Raw genomic sequence first — 19,716 nt, 5'->3', positions numbered from 1 at the left:
AAGTGGCAGACCGATGGGGGACTGAGCTTCCGCTGATCAAAGCTGGTGGTAGGAAGTGAGTTAAGAGTTGCGGGAGAATGAGCTCAGGTGTTCCCTGACGGATCAGAAGGTGACGAGTGGACTCTATTGATCTGGAGCCGACGTGCTCCCCGAACCAAGATGAGGATTATTCCAGAAAAGCGGACAGCTTTGGATCAGTTGGTTTTGTAGTTTGTATGGATTGTGTGGCGGTTATGGCGGTACATTTTACAACACCCCACCAGTGGTGGGTCACGTTGCTTTGAAATGTTATTCAACACAAATTACAAGCCAGTTTTGATCATTTGCATCATAACTGGCTGGTTTACAAAAAACAACGTGCTTTTGGATATCTTGAAAAGTGATGGAAAATTTGTACTGAACAATAGTTTTCTGACGGGATCTCACAACAGAAGTTGGCGCCTTTCATACCAAAAAGAAGTGCACTTTTAATGTTTTATACATCTCTCTATATCACAAACATTTCAATGCCAATAAAATGTTGTTTTTTAAAATTTTGTGCATATTCAGCATTTGTAGTTGACCTCCTCAAACAACCCTTAAAAAAAACACTGCTGAAAATATTAATCTTCCATTTTCAATGCAAGTAAACCTGAAATATATGAACACACTCAAAAATAGAGGTGTCCAGTACTTACTAGTAGGTAATTAGGTATACCTTTGAAAAGATCATGTCAGAAGTACACAGTCTGTTTAGAAAGACCAGAAGTTCCTATTTCGACCATCAGAAAGGGTACAATGCGTTTTAAAACTCACTTAAGGATAAAAAAGTTCTCTTCCTAAAGAGTACTTTCATAGGCACACAGTAGTACCTGTACTTCCGAGTGTGTAATCAGGTCCTTTACAGTGTAGCTCTACATTAATGACACATGATTCAAATGTAATCTGGGCCAATATAGTGTAGTTACTTATTCATGTAATCTGATTACATAATCACACTTACATGTAATCCATTACTACTCGAGCCTGTAATCCATCAATGGGATGTGACTCTATATACAGAAAAGAAATCCCTCTGGGGAGTCAATCAGGCTGCTGCACTGAGCAGTAAAGGAGTGAAGGATGGTTTCTTTCAGTCCTTTGTGTGTTTGTGTGTGTGTCTGTGTGTCTGTGCGTGCGTGTGTGTGTGTGCGCGCGCGTGTGTGCGTGCATGCTCGTGTGTGTTTGTGTGATTCTGCACGTGTGTATGTTTGACGATTTTCTCCCACAGACAGATTGACAACAATTGTAAATCAGTGCGCATGGAACATTAACTCTTAACGTACTGGAAACTACACAGGAAAAGCTTGGGTCATAATGGAAGTGATGTTGCTATTCATTGATATTTATAACGTTTCTGAAAATAGTTCCCTTTGAAATTAGTGTTTGAAATTGCATACTTGGCTCAAGCACTGCTCTTTTTCTGTTACTCTCATTTAAATGATGTACAAATGAATTAAAAAACTGCCCTTCTTCATTCAAACAAATAGGGAAAATGCAATGTCACATCTAAATCTTCAGTGATAGTAAGTCACTCGACTGCTGTTTGCTCAGCCTTATAGAATTTTTCAAGGAGCCCTGCAAGACGGCCTTTACAATAATGATTGATGTTGAAATTATTGGTCGGTTGAAAGCTGGTCTTTGCTGATAACTAATCTCTGAAGTTCATCTTTGGCTAATATTTTCCTTGCGGGCTGATGCCCTGTATGTCTGTGCCATAAGAATATTCATCACGCTGATGAGTTTAGATGAAATCTGAAAATAGCTCAGAGCAAAGTTGCATTAGGTCTCATAAGTAATACAAAGGTCTCCTTATATTTCATTCATGACATAGTTTACAGGGCTCTCTTAGATGGTGGGGAGAAATAAGAGCAAGAGCTGGGTGATGTGAGAAGACAGTGGTTGTTGAGGTGAGAGAACATCCTGATACACTGCTGTGGGAACATCTGGAGCTGAAATTTCATATTAACTGACCACAGTGTGCAGCCACAGAGCCCCTGAAGCTGACATAGCGCAAAAAAAAAAAAATTTAAAAAAATCTATTTTTAGGCCGCAAGATGTAACTTTTTCAGAAATATAAATAACTAAACTGAGGGATCAAGTTATATCTCATGGGTATGAATAAATTAAACTGAGTGAACATGTTACATCTTGTGGGCTCAACATCATTAAATTGAGGCAAAAAGTTATAGTTTGTGTCTGTGAATAAATCAACTTGAGGGAACAAGTTAAATCCTATGGCCTCAAAACTAAATTGAGGAAGCAATTTATATCCTGTGACCTCAAAAAAACTAATTTAAGTCAACAAGTTATATCTTGTGCCCTCAAGATCATTGCTTTCTTTTCTCTATGCCCTGAAATTATTCTAGTGTGTTTTTATGGCCCTTTCAGGCTTCCGTAGCAGCTACTGAGCCACAGTGGGACAGTTTTTTAGAGCTAATGGTGGGTGCAGTAACCCACACTGCACACAATTCTGAGAGAGCATTCCTGGCTCCAGCTTTCTCATGAAAAATAACTGATTGTCATTTTGGTAACATTAATGCCCCATTCTTCAACTGCAGACTGTCAGCTGCAATAGAACTGCACAATACTATTAGGTGTGAAGTATATATTGGAAATATGGTTTACCATTACCAATAAAACAATGTATTAATGTGATCTGGGGAAGAGGAAGCTGCCTCAGCTACTTGCCTGTCACAAGCTCCGTCATTAACCCAGCACTCAGCCAGAGACCCAGAAAAAATATCAGAGTTTTGAGGAAATTAGAGCCAGAGAAATGGGGAAAGCTGCTGCCTTTTCAGTCCACTGAGGGTTCTTCGCTGACAGCCCCACTCCGTCTTTTATTTTTTTTTCTTCCTGGCTGGTTGTGAGCTGCCCCAGGTGTGACAGGCAGCCGGGGTAATGGGGGACGTTTGACAGATGCATATTTCCAACCTTGAATGCTTCATATAAAGAAGATAGACGGCGTAGATTCAGGCTCAGCGGGGGACAAATTGTTGGGCTGTGAATCACTCCAATGAGTGTGCCGCCTCAGCGCTCGATTGATCTGTCATGTGACTCTCACAAACCTTCCAAGTTACTAATTGCATCCCACCCTGATTATTGATTGAAATATGAGGGTCGTATATCGGACTCCTCCAGCCAGTGTGTTGCACCCTCTGAGGCTGGTGGTTGGTTACAGGCAGCGTGGATCAACAACTTGATTTCAGAAACAACAAAACAATTGGAGTTCATGGGTGGTGTGTGTGTGTGTGTGTGTGTGTGTGTGTGTGTGTGTGTGTGTGTGTGTGTGTGTGTGTGTGTGCGTGCGTGTGCGTGTGTGCGCTGATTCAATTCATTCAGATCTTGGGGGATTTGTGCTAATGTTGGAGACTTTATGTGATAATTCATCTTTTATAAGCCTATCAGGGCACATAACCAGGAGCCAAGGCCAGGAGATTACATTACAGTTTGTACAGTTGAGCACGATGTTTCTTGGCAAACACACCAAATACAGCAGGCAGTCTTAGAGGAGCAAATGGATGGTAACTCTCTCCATCAGTTATACTTGTGGGCGCCTATATTGTTGGGAATCCCTGAACTCTGTCTCATTGGAGATTCATTTGCTAGCGCGCATGATGAAACACTTCCATGGACTCTTTGAATTCAGCCGTTTAAAGGTCCAGTGTGTAGAATTAAGGATGGACTATTGGCAGATATTGAATATCACAACTACATTTTCATGAGTGTATTATGGTGCAAAAGTCAAAATTGGTGTGTTTGTGGAAGTTTTGAATGAGCTCCTGATAATATATCTACATAAAGTGTAATCATAGGAGCCCAACATGATGCATCTTGCTCAAATTTAAAAAAAAAACAAAGTTTGACAGCTTGAGCACCTCATACTCTCATTGCTGGATTTTTTTTTGGGGGGGGGGGGTTACATCAATAGAATTTATTCAGTGTACGTGTGAGTGAGTGACTGATTCCCCATTCATGAAACGAACACACCCGGGTGTTAGGATGGATCTGCCATCGCCTTGAGCTCAAAATGTCAGGAAGTTGCAGCAAATGTTAAACTAAAAGTCAATTAATAGCCACATAACGGAAAAGACACTGTGTGATGAGGGAAACCACCGTTGATTTACAGCGTCAGTGAAGAGAAAACACCCCGTTCATTAGCTCACATGTGAGGACGCTTGATCGTAGTCTCAGCAGAAAAGAAACACCAGAAGAAAAGAGTTCAGCTCAGGGTTTTACCAAAAGATGCGACTGCGAGTAAAAGAAGAAATAGATGCTTTGTGATTACAGTTTCCTCTTCTTTATTATACTTTGATATCTAAATGCTGACCTTTACTTTAAAAAAAATATTTAATTTGGTAGATTATTTCCTCAGACGGGAGGGGTTTCAAAACTTTTTGGAGATCCCATCAGTGTGTCACATGATCAACCCGATTGTGTGTGTGTGTGTGGGGGATAACAGATTTATCTTCATAATTACAGAATGGGCGTCAAAATGTGTCGACCCAAGCCTCCCCTCTCTTATCCCGTCAGCATCTCAGTGAGTTGAGGTTTCGTCTTTGAGATGAATTGATAGGCGACCCAGTGTCAAGTCCTCTCTCTTCAACAGAAGCTGCACACTGACTCTCTTCTCCCAGTCAAAGCTCTTTAACGCGTGGTGTCTTACTTTTGTTAGGAGTGTGGAAACTGCTCAGGCTCAGCTACTCAGTCTCTTAATAACAATACGAGAATGATGGCTAAAACTCTCCTCGAGGTAAATATCTTCATAATTTGTCTTTTACAAAGTATGAAGATGCAATACTCAATCGTACTTCAAGTCAGTTGATCAGGGATGAATAAACCTGGATTTAAGTCTCAGATTTTAGTGGAAGAGTTAATAGTTTAAATCTCTGCTTTGGTAAGAGGGATGTTTATACACAACTGCCATCGTCTTCCGACTTCATGCAAATGCACTGATATTGAGTTGCTATGCTGCTGTTATTTGCATTTATAAGATATAAAAGTGATTTCTGTCTCTTTTAATTTAATCTCTAAAACAACCAAACTCATAGCTGCAAAGCTTTATTCCCAGAAGCAATCCATCCATCCATTTTCTATACCACTTATCCATTAAGGGTTGCAGGGGGCTGGAGCCTATCCCAGCTGACATTGGGCGAGAGGCGGGGTTCACCCTGGACGGGTCACCAGTCCATCGCAGGGGCATCAGGAGCAATTATGGGCTCAGTATCTTGCTCAAGGATACTTGGACATGGTCACTGGGGGAAGTGAGGATCGAACCAGTGACCCTTCAGTTGCGAGATCGCCACCATACCTCTGAGCCATGCCGCCCACCAGAGCTAATCCATGTCTACTATATATCTTCTTATATTTTCTTACGTCAGTGCAGTGAGTCATATTTCAAGTATAATCATATATTCAGATTTGTAAATCAGTTTAGATTTGTTTGACTCGTGAAATGCTCCGCATAAAGAAAATACAACCTGCATCACAGCTTTCCCCCCGATGGTTTCTATTAAAGCTTTTTGGGAGAAAAGTGTCAGTTTGGATTTGTTGTGACAACCATTCATCTCTAGCATGACCAGAGAATTGAAATGCATTTTGAAACCAGCAGCGGCACTTTAGAGGTTTCACGCACCTGCAAATATTGCCTTTTCCCTGCCTTTTAACTCAGCATGGATGTACTTGTTTGTTTACGCATGCTGTCTTATCATTCATTAACACTCTTGGCTGCCATGGTTTGGTGGTTCATTTGCAGAAAACTTACTGTGCACAGTTTTTGAGGGAGGAGCATAAAGGAGGTTCTTTGACAGCTAGAAGACCCATGCTTAATGCAGGAGATATCAATCCACTTTAAATGCCTGGATCCAACATGGTTAACCATTTATACAGCACAGAGCTGCACACAGTTGAAGTTGAAAAGAAAAGTTTGACTGAGACACGACGTGACAAAGGCAGAGAGGATATCGACTGTGCTGAACTTCTTTCTGCAACACATTTGTGTTCACACAGCTATACGTTACACACTGTAGTGGGCGTCGAACCAAATCTTGGCTGATCAGATGTTCTTTAAATGCATTTGAGGTTTCCTTCTGTAAGGCTGTAATTATTGCCCAAATCAAAGTCATTTTCTGCAGGACTGCTACTTCAGTTCAAGGGCCACCAGATGGAATCGACTTCATCACGAGAGCTGCCACTAAACCGTAACCAGTAGTCGTGTTTCCATCATGTGCATGTTGAAGTATTACATTACATTGGTGGAAACGTTTAGCGTTCACAACTGAGAATGCTTTCTCCGAGTGCTTTAGGCCTCTTTTATATTTATATATATATATATATATATATATATATATATATATACATATATATACACACACATACATACATGTATGTATATATGTATGTATATATACACATACATACATGTATGTATATATATGTATGTATATATATACACATACATACATGTATGTATACATATATATGTATGTATATATACACGTATATATGTATACATATATATGTGTGTATATATACATATATACATATATATGTGTGTATATATACATATATATGTATATATACATATATACATATATGTATATATGTATATATGTATATATATATGTATATATATATGTATATATATATATATATGTATATATATATATATATATATATATATATATATATATATATATGTATATATATATACACACACAACATGGCAATTAACTCCAATATTTGTGGGCACCAAAGAGCTTGTCCAACTGATAGTAATACCCCCAGGCCTTCCTCCATTTTTCACTGGTATATGGCTGTAGCTGGTTCAACCAGCTTCTCTTCCTCTCTGTTTTTTTACAGCCATACCATGTGGCCTAGGCAGCCATCTTAAGTTAAAAATATGGATTGCATAGCCTAGTTAACTCACTCCAGTTGATAGAAACATACAGCTTTTGCTTTTTTGTAATTTCTAAAGTTCTCTTAAAATTCACTAGGCAGTAAAATAGAAGTCACCGATGACAGACAAATGACTGCTACCAAAGCTGGACGAGTAATTTAACTAGCTGGCCTCTTGGAAAGGGAGGGTTGCTCTGATGGAAGAAATCAACATTGCTGGAGTTGCCACCAGATCCTAACCATTGCTCCTTCAGAAGTATTCTTGTGCCACTCTCTCAGAAAAGGGAGGCAGCACAATTACACATTTCAATCACCGCTCGCCGGGCCTACAGTCTGCCTTTACAGCCATCTATGAATTAAAATGACGCAGGAGAAGCGGTGGAAGGAGAGAATGTTCTGACGTGATGAGGGGTTTATCTTGTGCAAACATGTACCGTGCATAGAATAAGAATACTGATCACGTGTCAAAATGATCCCGTGTAGCATGAAATAAAATAAATCAAATATGTTTGAGAGAGTAAAGTGAAAAGCTACTAAATTGACACATTTCTCTTGTGAGCCACGACGCTCGACGGCCACGCCCGTTTGCCACGCAGTGTTGAGATTCGCCTGGAGTCTTGTGTTTTTACTGAGTAGATTTAAATGAGTGAGGGGCTTCACACGCCGCTGTGATGGACAACGTTGGAAATAGCAGTTGCATATCGGTACAGACTTGAATTTATTCCAGCTTATCGATTTCTTTTATGCATATGTGTGTGTGAGTGCTCGTCAAGCGGTTTAACATGAGCGCAGCATCGAGGGATTTGTTGATCTCATTACCTCTGCTGGCACTGGGCAATAAGATCAAGATCAGATGAAGGTTGTATCACTCAGCGTGGACCTATAGTGACACACTAGAGTGAAATAAACCTCCTCCATATACGTGTGTGGCTTTCATTCAATTTACTTCTCTGAAAATGTATGTTCTGTTACTCTTTAAAACTGCCCCATTTTATTACAACTGGTAAAACATTTGCTTGGTGAGGAGAACCTATTTTTCATTCCTTCCACTGCTGCTTCAGAAATATATGAATCCACTTGTAAAGAAATCGGAATGAAGAGGAACCGTTTTAGTCATCTTCACCCTTGACATAGTTAGTAGTGGTGATGATTTTACACCTCCATTTCTCTTCACACCAATCTGATAGAAAGCGAGATCTGGGAGCTATTATTTGAAAAGAAGAGGAGCTGTGTGTGGCTACTCGTAACAGAAACACTATTTTGAGTCTATTGAATTTGCTGACCCCCAAACACCCCAGCAGTTTTCAATTACAATAACCCCCACCCCACTTGGAATACAAATGTGGGAGAGCTCCAGCACGCCTTATCTCGGGGGGTCTTTCTCAAGTAGCTGCTTTATTTGTCGGTAGCTCTTTCCAGCTGGCCACAGGTTATTCTTGAGGCACTTGAGGGAGGCTGTCACAAAACCTGGTCAGCCTACTGTCAGAGCACTGGCCTTTTTGCTTGGATCTCCTGCTTCCATCACCCCTATTAACTTTGGATCACTGGCTATATTCACTAAATCTTCCCTCCTGGTAATAGAATTAGTGCTGCGATACGCTTTTCCCCTGATGGTCAAATCTGTCTTTCTTTCTGCTCCCACGAGTAGACCTTCTTTTTCAATTGACATTTTCCTTTTTGTAATTCTCCTGCTGTCTTTGAGGTGTCACCAGTAATTATGTCTAATGAGAAAGGAAAGGAGTTGTTCACCTGGAGAGAACACATGACCTCTGGAGAAAATATGTTGTCCCGCTTTTGCTCTAATGGAAGTGTGCAGCTGCAGTCGGTCACATGTGATGTGATGCTACTTTGATATTCTTGGGTTAGCACTGGTTCTGAATTCAAACACCTTTTTTTTTTTTTTTTTTTAAACTCCAATAAAAAAAAAAAATGAGATGGTATTACCTCTTCATAATGCTGACTAACAATATTTTGTACAGGTGAGAATGTGGGATCCCTCTGGAGCTCCTTAAAAGAAAAGGTTATTGTCAGATTTGCATTGTTAGCATAAACGTGCTGATTAAACCCTTTTCACTCCAGACAAAAGTCAGACATATGCAGGTTTTTTCGGCCACTGGAAAGAGGCTTAAAACATAAGACTGGAGCTTCCACTGTTGTTACTCTTTCAGCTGGAAAATTGTTGATACTCACATAACCTCCACAAAATAAATGGACCATTATTAGGATTGAATCCATTTGGTCTGATAACGATTATGAAGTCTTCGAGAGCAACGTGATTGAATTATTCATTCACATTGAAGTTGTCAGAAGGCTGACCAGAGGTAGCCTGCTCAGCTGTGACTGCTGTAGCTAGAACACTGCGTCATTATTCTGTGTGTCACTTAACTCCTGTAGAAAGATGTCGTCACCGTGAGAATTTGATCTCCCAAGTCTGATAACATTTAGAAAGGCCAGTAATGCTACACCGTTATTACCGTAAGTTATCCATCCACATCCCAGTTAGCAGGGGGCTAACCAGAGCTCACAGGCTGCGTGAATGTCGCCACAGATGCAAACTCCATAAACTGTGAAAAGCAAAGATAAGAACCTGGTGGCGATGAGCTTAATGAGCAGTTGCAAGGGTATGAATGGGGATTTTCATGTATATGAGAACGTGATGCCTTGATAAATATTTGCTGGAAGGGATGGATCGTGATTGGAAATTTTGTTGGGAACAATTCCTAGACATGCTGGTGTTGCTCACACAGATTAGCATTCCGCCTCTAAGCTGGCAGCAGTGGTAATCATGGCACCCAATCAATGTCCGTGGAAAAAGGGACAATCGTAACAGCAGACAGAGTTCACTCTAGACACACACGCACACGCTTCTGTTGTGGAATGCTGGAATTCACACTTAATAGCTGCATAATGCTGCCATTGTTTGGTTCTGTGTATGGAAGCGTAGTGTCAAAATGGTGGGGTCATTTTTTTGGCGGTATTGCTGAATGCCTGAAAGAAACAAGTGCATGTTGTGATAGTCGTGATATAATCTCCTCTGCTGTGTTACCAGGGTGTACATGATGTTTTAATGGCCATCAGACTGAGCGACATGTGCGTGCGTGTGTTTGTGTGTGGTTTCAACGTATAGTGACAAGGTTTTGCTTCAATATGATGTCTTTTATGGTTTGCCTGATTTACAGCCGTACACCAGTTCTTCCCGCAATTAAGGACGTGCATGGCTACGTCTCTCTGAGCGGTCGAGATTTATGCTTAATTACATCCACATGTCTGGCACTATCCCATCGTGCGTAAAAATACAAACACATTCACACACAGATCTGTACTAAATCCTATTTGTCACATTTGTTTGACTTTGGAAAGAACGTTTTCTACATCCTGAGCGTGTATTCCTCATCATCTTAACGGTTTCAATATACATAAAAGGCATGTGTGTGGAGAGTGTGTGTACGTGTGCACTTGTTATTTTTCCAGTCACCCCTGTTATCTGTGTGTTTGAGGTCAATGGCAGATGATTCCTTTCAAGATCATAGGAAAGTCACACTCAGGAGGATACTGGAAGACGGGGGTTCGCTGGCCGTTGACACATATTTTCTTGATAATTCTGGTTCAGCCCCATCATGAAACATCTTCTGACTCGCAAATCTTGCAGTTCTTTCAAGATGAAAATGTGAGTATTTTTAATCAGGCAGTGAAAATCCCACAGAAGCTGTCCGCAATGACAAGTGGAAGCAGAATTTCTTTTGTGAGTTAAATTTAGCAGCACAAAAACACTGTTAAGAATAAACAGACTCTTTGAGCCGAGTCTTGGCTAGCCGCCTAAATGGCAGGCAGAACTGACAGACACAGCCTAGTTACAATTTCAAGCTGTGGATGTTTGGATGTTTTGTAAGCAATGAAACCTGGCACTCTTAGAAATGGATGCTAAATCATCCTGTCTGTTGTGATATGCAGTCAAAGGGGCAAGAGACATGTGAAGTTTCAGTAAAGAAAATGGAATGATGAGTCCTCTATAATATCAAGTAATAGAAGGAATCCAGCCAACATGGAGCACGGTTGCTGACTGCTCGAATAACCTTTGGTCTCGTTCCAATCTCAATAAACTTCCTTGAGGATAACTTACCATCAATCACATTTCACCCTCATGTCCTGACAGTGGGGATGCAATGATCAGTGTTGTGGACCCTTTTTTTTGTCGTTGCCGTTTGCTCTCTGTAAATGTTGCCCGTTACCAAAGGCCACCTGCTAGTGTGCTTTACTCTCAACAGGAGAAGATCCCACAGTGCTTCATCATTTCATTACTCTCCAACCTGCCGCAGCAGATGACATGTTTCTCTATCCTCATTTCCAGTGTCACTAGATACAGTTTCCCTGCACGTTTGCAACTAATTAGGACAGACTGTGTGCCTCAAAACAATTGGATAATGACTGGCACTGGCTGGTTGATTTGCTGTTGCTGAGTACCTTCTGGCCAAAAGCCAGAGCATGCGAATGGAAATCACTCCTTGCTGTAATGTGGCACAGTAATGAGAGCCAGGTCATGTTGACGCTTGTTGGTTATCCACTTCCCCTCCTGGGTTCGGTGCTACGATTGTGCAATGCTATACTTCCGCGATGATTTCAGGGGAAAAGTGGATGTGGGTCGCAGCTTGTTATGTTCTTGTTGCAGCTGATACCACTGGCTTGTCATCGATGTGATGTAGTTTGAAAAAGTATCGTGACGGAAAAATGTGTTTAATCGTGGATTATTTGTTGTAGCGAACACAAGGCTCAACAGGTAGCATGTTGAAAGAGTTGCCAGGCTTTTTAGCCTGGGATGCCTGAAATATAGGTGCCAGGGATTTGTGACTCCCACTGTCCCTAGAGGTGCTTCAGCCAGCCAAAATTCTAAGAATTGAAAATCCAGTTATAGGGCTATTTTAGCTTTTGAAATAAAGTCTCTTTCAATAATTGTCCAATCTCGCAGAGCTCTTTGCAAGTCAGCGCCACAGGTCTCTCTCTGCATGTTGCTGTAAGACAGCAAACATTCTGTCAATAGCGGCGATGTTGGGGCAATGTCTATCAGAACCGCACAATTTATTTGTTTTTCTGACATGACTTGTCTTTCTTTTGTTAAAATTGTCACTTTCTTTCATTGTTACATTTGTTTAAAGACTCTTTTATTGACAGGTCACATAAAAGTCACTATATGTGCCGATGCAGCGTACTACAAAAATAGTGATTGCCAATGACTCTGAAAACATAGCAGCAGAATGAAGCATCCCTCCTGTCACCATGCATGCTTCCTCTATTTCTGATCGTCTTTATGGTCTCCCAACAATATGGATATTCCCTATGAACTAAAATCCAAGGATTCTGCATATCTGCAATTCTGTGAGACATCGTCAGCCTGAGGCCGGTACTTATTAACCTTGATGAGGAACAGCTCTGCGTGCTGCTTTCATTAACAATAATGTCTGCAGTATGAGGTGTGAGCTCTGATACATAAATGTGAGAAGATCATTCAATAATTACTCTTGCAGCATGAACACAGTGACAGAACGTTGTTATATTGAAAGAAGAAATGTGGAAAAAAATTGTGTTAAACCACAACTCAACAACTGTGCAATTAATGTCCACATACATGTTCATGTATTAAAGGCAGAGGAGGGATGAGCACGAATCATGTTTCCCCAGCTCGAGTAGTAGCGTCAATTACTCAAGGGGGTAGTCGGTTCCTCATGGAGGGAAATCTATTTTTAGAATTCATGTCAACTCACATTTTTCTCCGGAAGGAATGATCCAAAAACTTGTTTCGATCACTGGTTTATTGCGAATCAACACTTTGGAGGCATACATTAAATGTTACAATATTAATTAATGTATTAGTCGAACTCAAAAACTCAGTAAGGTTCTCGCGTATCTCTCCTGCTAGCTTAGCAGGTTCTGTAACGGAACGACGTGCATACAATGATGGGTAGGAGGCAGTGTGAGCACAAAACAATGATGAGTGATGTTTGGCGTAGCTGCGACAAACGAGGTACTGAGAGAGACAGAGTAAGACTCTGGCTCTGAACAAACATGAGTCATAAAGCAGTGCCACCTTTATTTTGAAGGTGAGGTCCCCGCTCTGGATTTTTGTAAGTAACCTATCCCAGATCATACTTGACAAGATGTAGAAAAGAATAAAATAAAATGGAAGATGGATTTTCCTCATAAAGATGAACAGTCAAGGGTTCCTCGTGCCCGTCCCAAATGCAAATATGGTGTGTGATTCTGATTGACTTGTGAGATGTAATACAGTGGCTTTGTGTGTGCAACGCAAACGGATAGATGGGAAACCTGAGATCGTCTATGACTGTAACTACTGAGGGTGTGTGTGTGTGTGTGTGTGTGTGTGTGTGTGTGTGTGTGTGTGTGTGTGTGTGTGAGGTAGCCGAATCACCCTGGGAAACACACTGTTTGCCACATCAGCTGTACAGTGTGATAATATCCTCACTTCCTCCATGTTACCTCCACTCAGTAAATGTTAATCTATATTAGTGATCTAGATTGTCTATTGACTGTGGTTCAGGTTTATCATAATTGGCAGATGGAGCATCAGCAGGCGCGGAGCATATGGCTCATATATGGCTCATTACAGAGGGTGTGAGGAGGACCGGTCCTGGATCCTTCCATAGGCAGGCACATACACATGAGACAGACACCAGGAAAAACAAAGGATTGTGATGCAATATGCAACTGTAGCACCATAGCCTCTGACCCGTTGCTCTAAAGGTTTGGAAAAAGTAGTCAAACACATAAATATCAGCTGCAGAGGAAATTAACAGCAACACTGGACATGAGCACATGGGAGTAAACTGCGACACGCTCCATATTTTCGGCAATTACATAACTTTACACACCATAAAACACACATAGCGTATTCATCAATGCCAGCAAGTATATTTACTGCATAAGACTCACATGAGCAGAAAGCATTGATCACAGCAGCAGTCATTTTTTATTCATCTTCGGACTTCTTCTCTCTCTGGCTCGTTTCTCCATGGAGGACAATTGTGGGTTGAAGCCCCTCCCACTAAAGTGCATCCTTGACCAATGAAAGTGGAGTGGGTTCGTTCGAAGATGGTTCAAGGAACCACCTGGTCACCGGGGGGCAGAGATCTCTGGATATCTGGTATCGCGGGAGGTTACCCCGCAATGTCGTTCGTCAGTTATCCAATTCGGCTGTCACACCTTAATTCATCAGTCATACAAAACATAGAATTATTTTAAATGCTGTTTTGCATGCATGTCATTGACTAACATTGTGTTATTGTTACTTTTTTGGCCATATTACACTGCAGCACTTCAGCACTGAATATACCTAATCTTGAATATCACTACAAATCCTGAAAATTTTACAGGTTTGATAACCTTGATGGAAAGGAGCTTCTGTTGATATCTTCAGATGATATGACAGACAGGTGTTGTGACACTGCAGTGTTGCTAGGTTACAAGTTCAGCGGAATGCCAGAGATCAATGGAATGGCTCAGTCTTTCTTTTTTTCCTCACTAACTTAACAGCTGAAATGCACTGGGTACAGGCGCAGCATGACACGGCTGTCGTAGCACAGAGTTTCCAATGTAATCAAGTGAAACTGCTACACTGACAGGAGCTGCGCGCGCGCACACACACACACACACACGTACACACATATGCGCCTGGGTCTGCAGATCGCTGGTCACTTGCTCCCTGCTCTCAAAGTGTAGCGTGACAGTGTTACGCGATATTTTCTCAGTCTCCTGAACCTGGGTTCGCCACTGATTCTGCAAATTAAGTTGAAACTTGCATTTATTACCTCACGTCTTTTTTTTTTTAATCATCGCTCCTTCTCTGAACATTACAGAGAGAAATGGATGAAGCATATCAGAAAATCATTGGTGTTTTGTTTTTTTACTTCTGCTTTTGTTTATTGGCTGATTTTTTTTCACTGTCCTGGTGGAGCCAGAGAACATTCATGCAGTCGTGTAGACGCCACAGATGGTATGTGAATCTAGATTAGCGTGTCTATTGATTGTGGTTCTTTGCCATAATTGGCAGATGGAACATTAGCATTTAATCTGATGAGCGACACAATCAGCATTGTTTATTATTGTTGCTATCGATCTTAATGTTCCTTTTACAACTGTACTCTTTGTCTTGTCTATTATTAAAAATGACTGCAGTTATGTTCAGGGTAGTTGTGACTATCAGTCCACATTTTGGCAGAGGAAGTGTATGATAAAGACATAATGAGGAGATTGCTGTATTCTCATCTCCTGTTGAGGAATCATAGGATGTCATTAATTTGACTGTAAAATGATCGAAGTAACACATATAATAACACACACACACAAACACACAACCTTAACTTTTCGCAGTCTGAGTCTGAGTTCCTCAATTACTGCTTTCATACTGGACAGACTTTTGATAATTAGGCCTGGGGTTTTGGCAGAGGTAGTGCAACTCTGACGATCGTCACAATTCTGACTCCGAGAAAACGATCTGAAATTCTTTTGTATGACAAGTAAGCATGAAAATATTTGAAGACTTCTGAATGCAGACAGAGGCTCACGTATTTTGCCATCTCACTGCACTAGAGGACAAAAGACACTGAAATATAACAGCCGAACCAAATAGAAAAAGAAATATCTTTGGTTAACTTGGTGTAAATGCACCTTGTCTACAGACCTCACATTTATTCTTTGCTGTCATGAAATAGCCACCTGTTGATTCATGCATTCAGTTGCTGTCACGGTTTATGGATCCTTTTTAATGCATGAAGAAGACTTTGATTCAATGAAGCCAAATTCATGAGTTGCGTGTGAAACATTCCATTCATACTTCTGTTGGTGTGATGCAGAGGAAAGTCTGACTAATGGCGGAGGGCGCGTGCCCACCGTCCTACATCTGAAATTCCTCCAGAATTTGACCATAAACCCTATCTGTCCTGGTGCCATTCTGGTACATGTGAAGGTTTTCCTGTTATTTATACAAACATGCAGGTAGCCAATGGGATTAAGTGGTATAGATGATTAAAAACGTGCTGGTAATGTGGCCGAGATGGGAATATCCTACCAGCTGTGACCTTATACAGGTTAAGCTAATTAGTTACATGACAGGGACTTATGCAGAGTATTGTCTTCATGGCTTCAATATTGGAAGATTGCCCTCGATGCTTCTTGGTCACTGGTGTTGTGTCCTGTCTGGCAGCGTATAAATCAGATCTTGAAACTGTCTGCTACTGCTTTGAGTTTTTTGGATAGATCTATATGATGTGTCGGCTTTGGAGTGATAGTTTTCTTGCCCTGTTTTGAGTAAATGTAGATGCAGTATGATGAAGCACATTAAAAAGGAACGCCTCGTCGGTGTCCATCGATCTGTATGCTACAAGGACAATGCCCCCCGCTGCTTTACTGAAGCAACTGCATTTCTTCACAGACGTAAGGGCCACTGCTCACTAGCAGGCTATCAGGGCAGCAAAATTTGAGTTTGTTGCACTCTCCACACGTATGTAATACCTGCACAGTTATACAGAGATGAGACCAGTAACTCATGTTCGCCTGTTAGTGTGTTAGCTTGTGCTAGCGCACTGTGGTTAGCACAAGAATACAGTCTGTCCTAAATCAACCTCAACAGTGCGATTTTTTTCAAGTTATCTTGCTTGTATTTTTGGCCATGGGAAAATGGAAAGAGGAGTTGTGCAGAGTTTTGGAGATTGCAGATGATTTTTTTTTAGGAATTTACGGACTTCTGGGTTACTTGCATTTGTAGCTTACAGAGTTAGAGAAGTACTCTGCATCAGTTTTTCCACAAATCTGGTTTACCTTCTACGTATCTGCAAATTCTTTCACTACAAAAGTGAAATATAGAGTGACAGGAGAGCAGCTGTTGACAGACTGGACCTGCCCTCGAAATATTTGATTTGATTTGGCCACTCTGACGCTTCGGCTTTCACAAAGTGAGGCCGCTCAGGGTTCTTCACACAGACACAGTCTTTGCTAAAGTACCACTTTTAGCCTTTCCTTTTCTTCTTCTGTTTGAGCAAGTAAAATCAGATAAGCGCATCACCTTACATGGGTGACAGAGCACTCACACTGAGAATCCAAATGCCACGTAGCGCCTTTCTACCAAAATGTTGACAAAGTGACCAAAATACATACAGTATAAGTAACCTGTGTATACACACACACACACACACACACACACACACACACACACACACACACACACACACACACACACACACACACACACACACACACACACACACGTATATATGCTGCCACAAGTCAAACTAACCTACATGGAGCTGCAGGTGGTGAGCAGCACGAGGCCAAACAGAGCACAGAGCGGCTCAAATAATTGGCCTCTGCATTTCCATTTCAAGTCACACAAACAGACAATTTATGTAACATGACAATGGGAACATTTGGACAGATGAAAATCCAAGAGAAGTACTTTGCACATCCAACCTGTTGTACTTCAGGTACTGGACAGATATATTGGTTAAAAACAAACAAAAAATCAAACTTCTTGCAGGGCAGCAAATTCAAAGCTGAGAGACGTTCCAGTGTGCAGACATCATTTTCTTTTGTGATTTTCAACATTTTGAAAGTGAACGCTGTGGCCTATATGCCAAATATGGGAAGTAAAGCAAACCAGGATCACAAGCTGATGCTCAAAATGAACCAAATGAACCCTCAAGGGTCCTTAACACAATAAATCAAAATACACACACACAAAAAGTAGAATCTGCCTAAAAATAATGTTGAGTGGAGTAGCATCCATACAAGTATTAACCTTGTCGGGGATTTGGTCAACAAACTCTGTTAATATTGGCAATATGGGCATTCTGCTTGTTCCTCATGTCGTGTTGCTCAAGGATATCATTCACAAGGACAGGAACAACAACACAGGCTTGATGAACCATATAACTCAGAGTTATTCTTAGACAGGCTCATGTTTAATGAATGATAGTTGCTCTCAGTTTAATTGCGTGTTTATACAGCCATATTTCCATAATATCACACGCAGCTTGCCCACAGTTTTTCCTCTTCTGAAGTTGAACTTGTCTTTAATTATTTCTTTAGATTTTTCAACTTGAAGGAGTTCATTGTATGCTTTGCCTTCATGGCAGACCACCTCTCAGCAGAGGAGTCTTTTGTCAAGAGCAGCTTAAGTGTTTCCGATGTCCAGCAGAAGTGTTAAGATATAACACACTGACAGCATCAAGTGCAATCTTCTCGGCCGCCATTGCACACCCTATTCAGTGGTTTAAGTCCTTAGAGTGCATGTTATTATAGCTGAATGGATTACTTGAAGAGCAGGCGAAATATTGGGGACCTGAATTTTATTTTTCAGTCCATATAATAAACGCTGGTTCTATATGATCATCATAAATTACCACTCCCTTTGCAGGAAGGAAATTATATTTTATATATCATATCTGTAGCTGTACGTAGTCATATCTTATTACATTTGTAAGAAAAAACATTCAGCATATATAGTAGAGTATATTTAATATTCTATATGTTGGTTCCTTTACATTTTATTCTATTTTCATTTATTCTATTTATTGCTCTCTCCTTTTCCCACCTGCTGGGTTAACGTGTGAATGTCCTTGTTGTGGGATCAGTCGTTTCTTTCACCTCGATGTTTTTTTTTCTTCCCAACCACCAAAATTACATCCTCTGGATCACCAATCTGGAAAAAAAAAAAAAAAAAAGCTTCTGGATGATTTCCATAAACATTTTTACACAGACTCAGAGAATTTGTTTGAATTTCATTTATGGCATATCCAGAGAAACGGAGCCATTAGTTATCCCGCCAATGGCTACCAGCAGTCTTCAGGAGATCCTGATCAGCTCCAAAACCTAATCCCACGCTCCTTGTAATACAAACTTATCTTTCATCAAACACTGCCCATTATTTTTTAGCTATCTTGCTTAAAAAAAAAAAAAAACTACCACACACTACTGATCACTACCTCCTTGGCAGAAGTAATAATTGCCTCCATTCGAGAGACTCTTATCATAGCTCTGTCCCCAGCCAATTAGATTACTGTGGCTCTCTGCTTGACCACATTCAGCTCATAAATAAAAAACAGAAACAGATCCAGAAACTTTCAAAGCACAACTTTAGATTATCTGAGCTGGTTTCCTGCTTGCTGTTAGAGTCGACTCGAGGTCTGGACAGACAAACCTCACAAAATCAAATTTATTTGTCAAATTTCTAATCCCAGTACAGTGAGTACAAGACAGTTAATATCTCAAACTCACTCATCAACAGATGCATCAGTTCAATCATGTGCACTCTTACAGCTGTTGAAATTATAAGCCAATTTACTGGAGAAACACTGTGATCATCACAGCAGCCACAGAAGTCGCGCATGAGAGGGGAGGTTGAAAATTACAGCTTTCCAACTTTTTAAGGGAATAATGGAATAACAATCGCTGTGAGTAAACAGGGACCCCGTCGGATCCGGTGCTCCGCTTCCTGTTTGTAACAGTGGTGACAGAGCTTTTGTTATGAGTGTAGATGAAAGAATCAAACGACACAAAGGCAGTTTCGCTACTGTAAATTGTTGATATGCAGATGAGGTGCGTGCTCTACCATTCCCCGGGGCGCATTCACCGGCGAACTCCATTCACACACAATGTAAAGATGGCATTTCTCCAGAAGTGAATTATTTCTTCAAAGTTGTTACAGACAGACAAAACATTCACAGTGATAAATCTTTCTTCAGTTTTCAAAATGGAGGCTGCATGTTCTTAACTGAAAGACACAGAAAAAAAAACTTG

At 40.8% G+C, this 19,716-nt stretch overlaps 1 protein-coding gene across 1 annotated transcript in view; it reads left to right on the top strand.

Annotated features, from left to right (window-relative positions):
- thsd7ba (thrombospondin, type I, domain containing 7Ba) overlaps window positions 1-19,716 on the top strand; it is a 208,141-nt gene that overhangs the window by 26,033 nt on the left and 162,392 nt on the right. The gene's annotated exons all lie outside the window — the stretch shown is intronic.

This window comes from Aulostomus chinensis, chromosome 12 (assembly GCF_037954235.1).
Source record: "Aulostomus chinensis isolate RoL2024-O1b breed Wild chromosome 12, RoL_Achi_v1.0, whole genome shotgun sequence".
NCBI classification, from domain to species: domain Eukaryota; kingdom Metazoa; phylum Chordata; class Actinopteri; order Syngnathiformes; family Aulostomidae; genus Aulostomus; species Aulostomus chinensis.
Note: the sequence above shows the minus strand (reverse complement) of the source record. Positions and strands in the feature narration are given on the sequence as shown.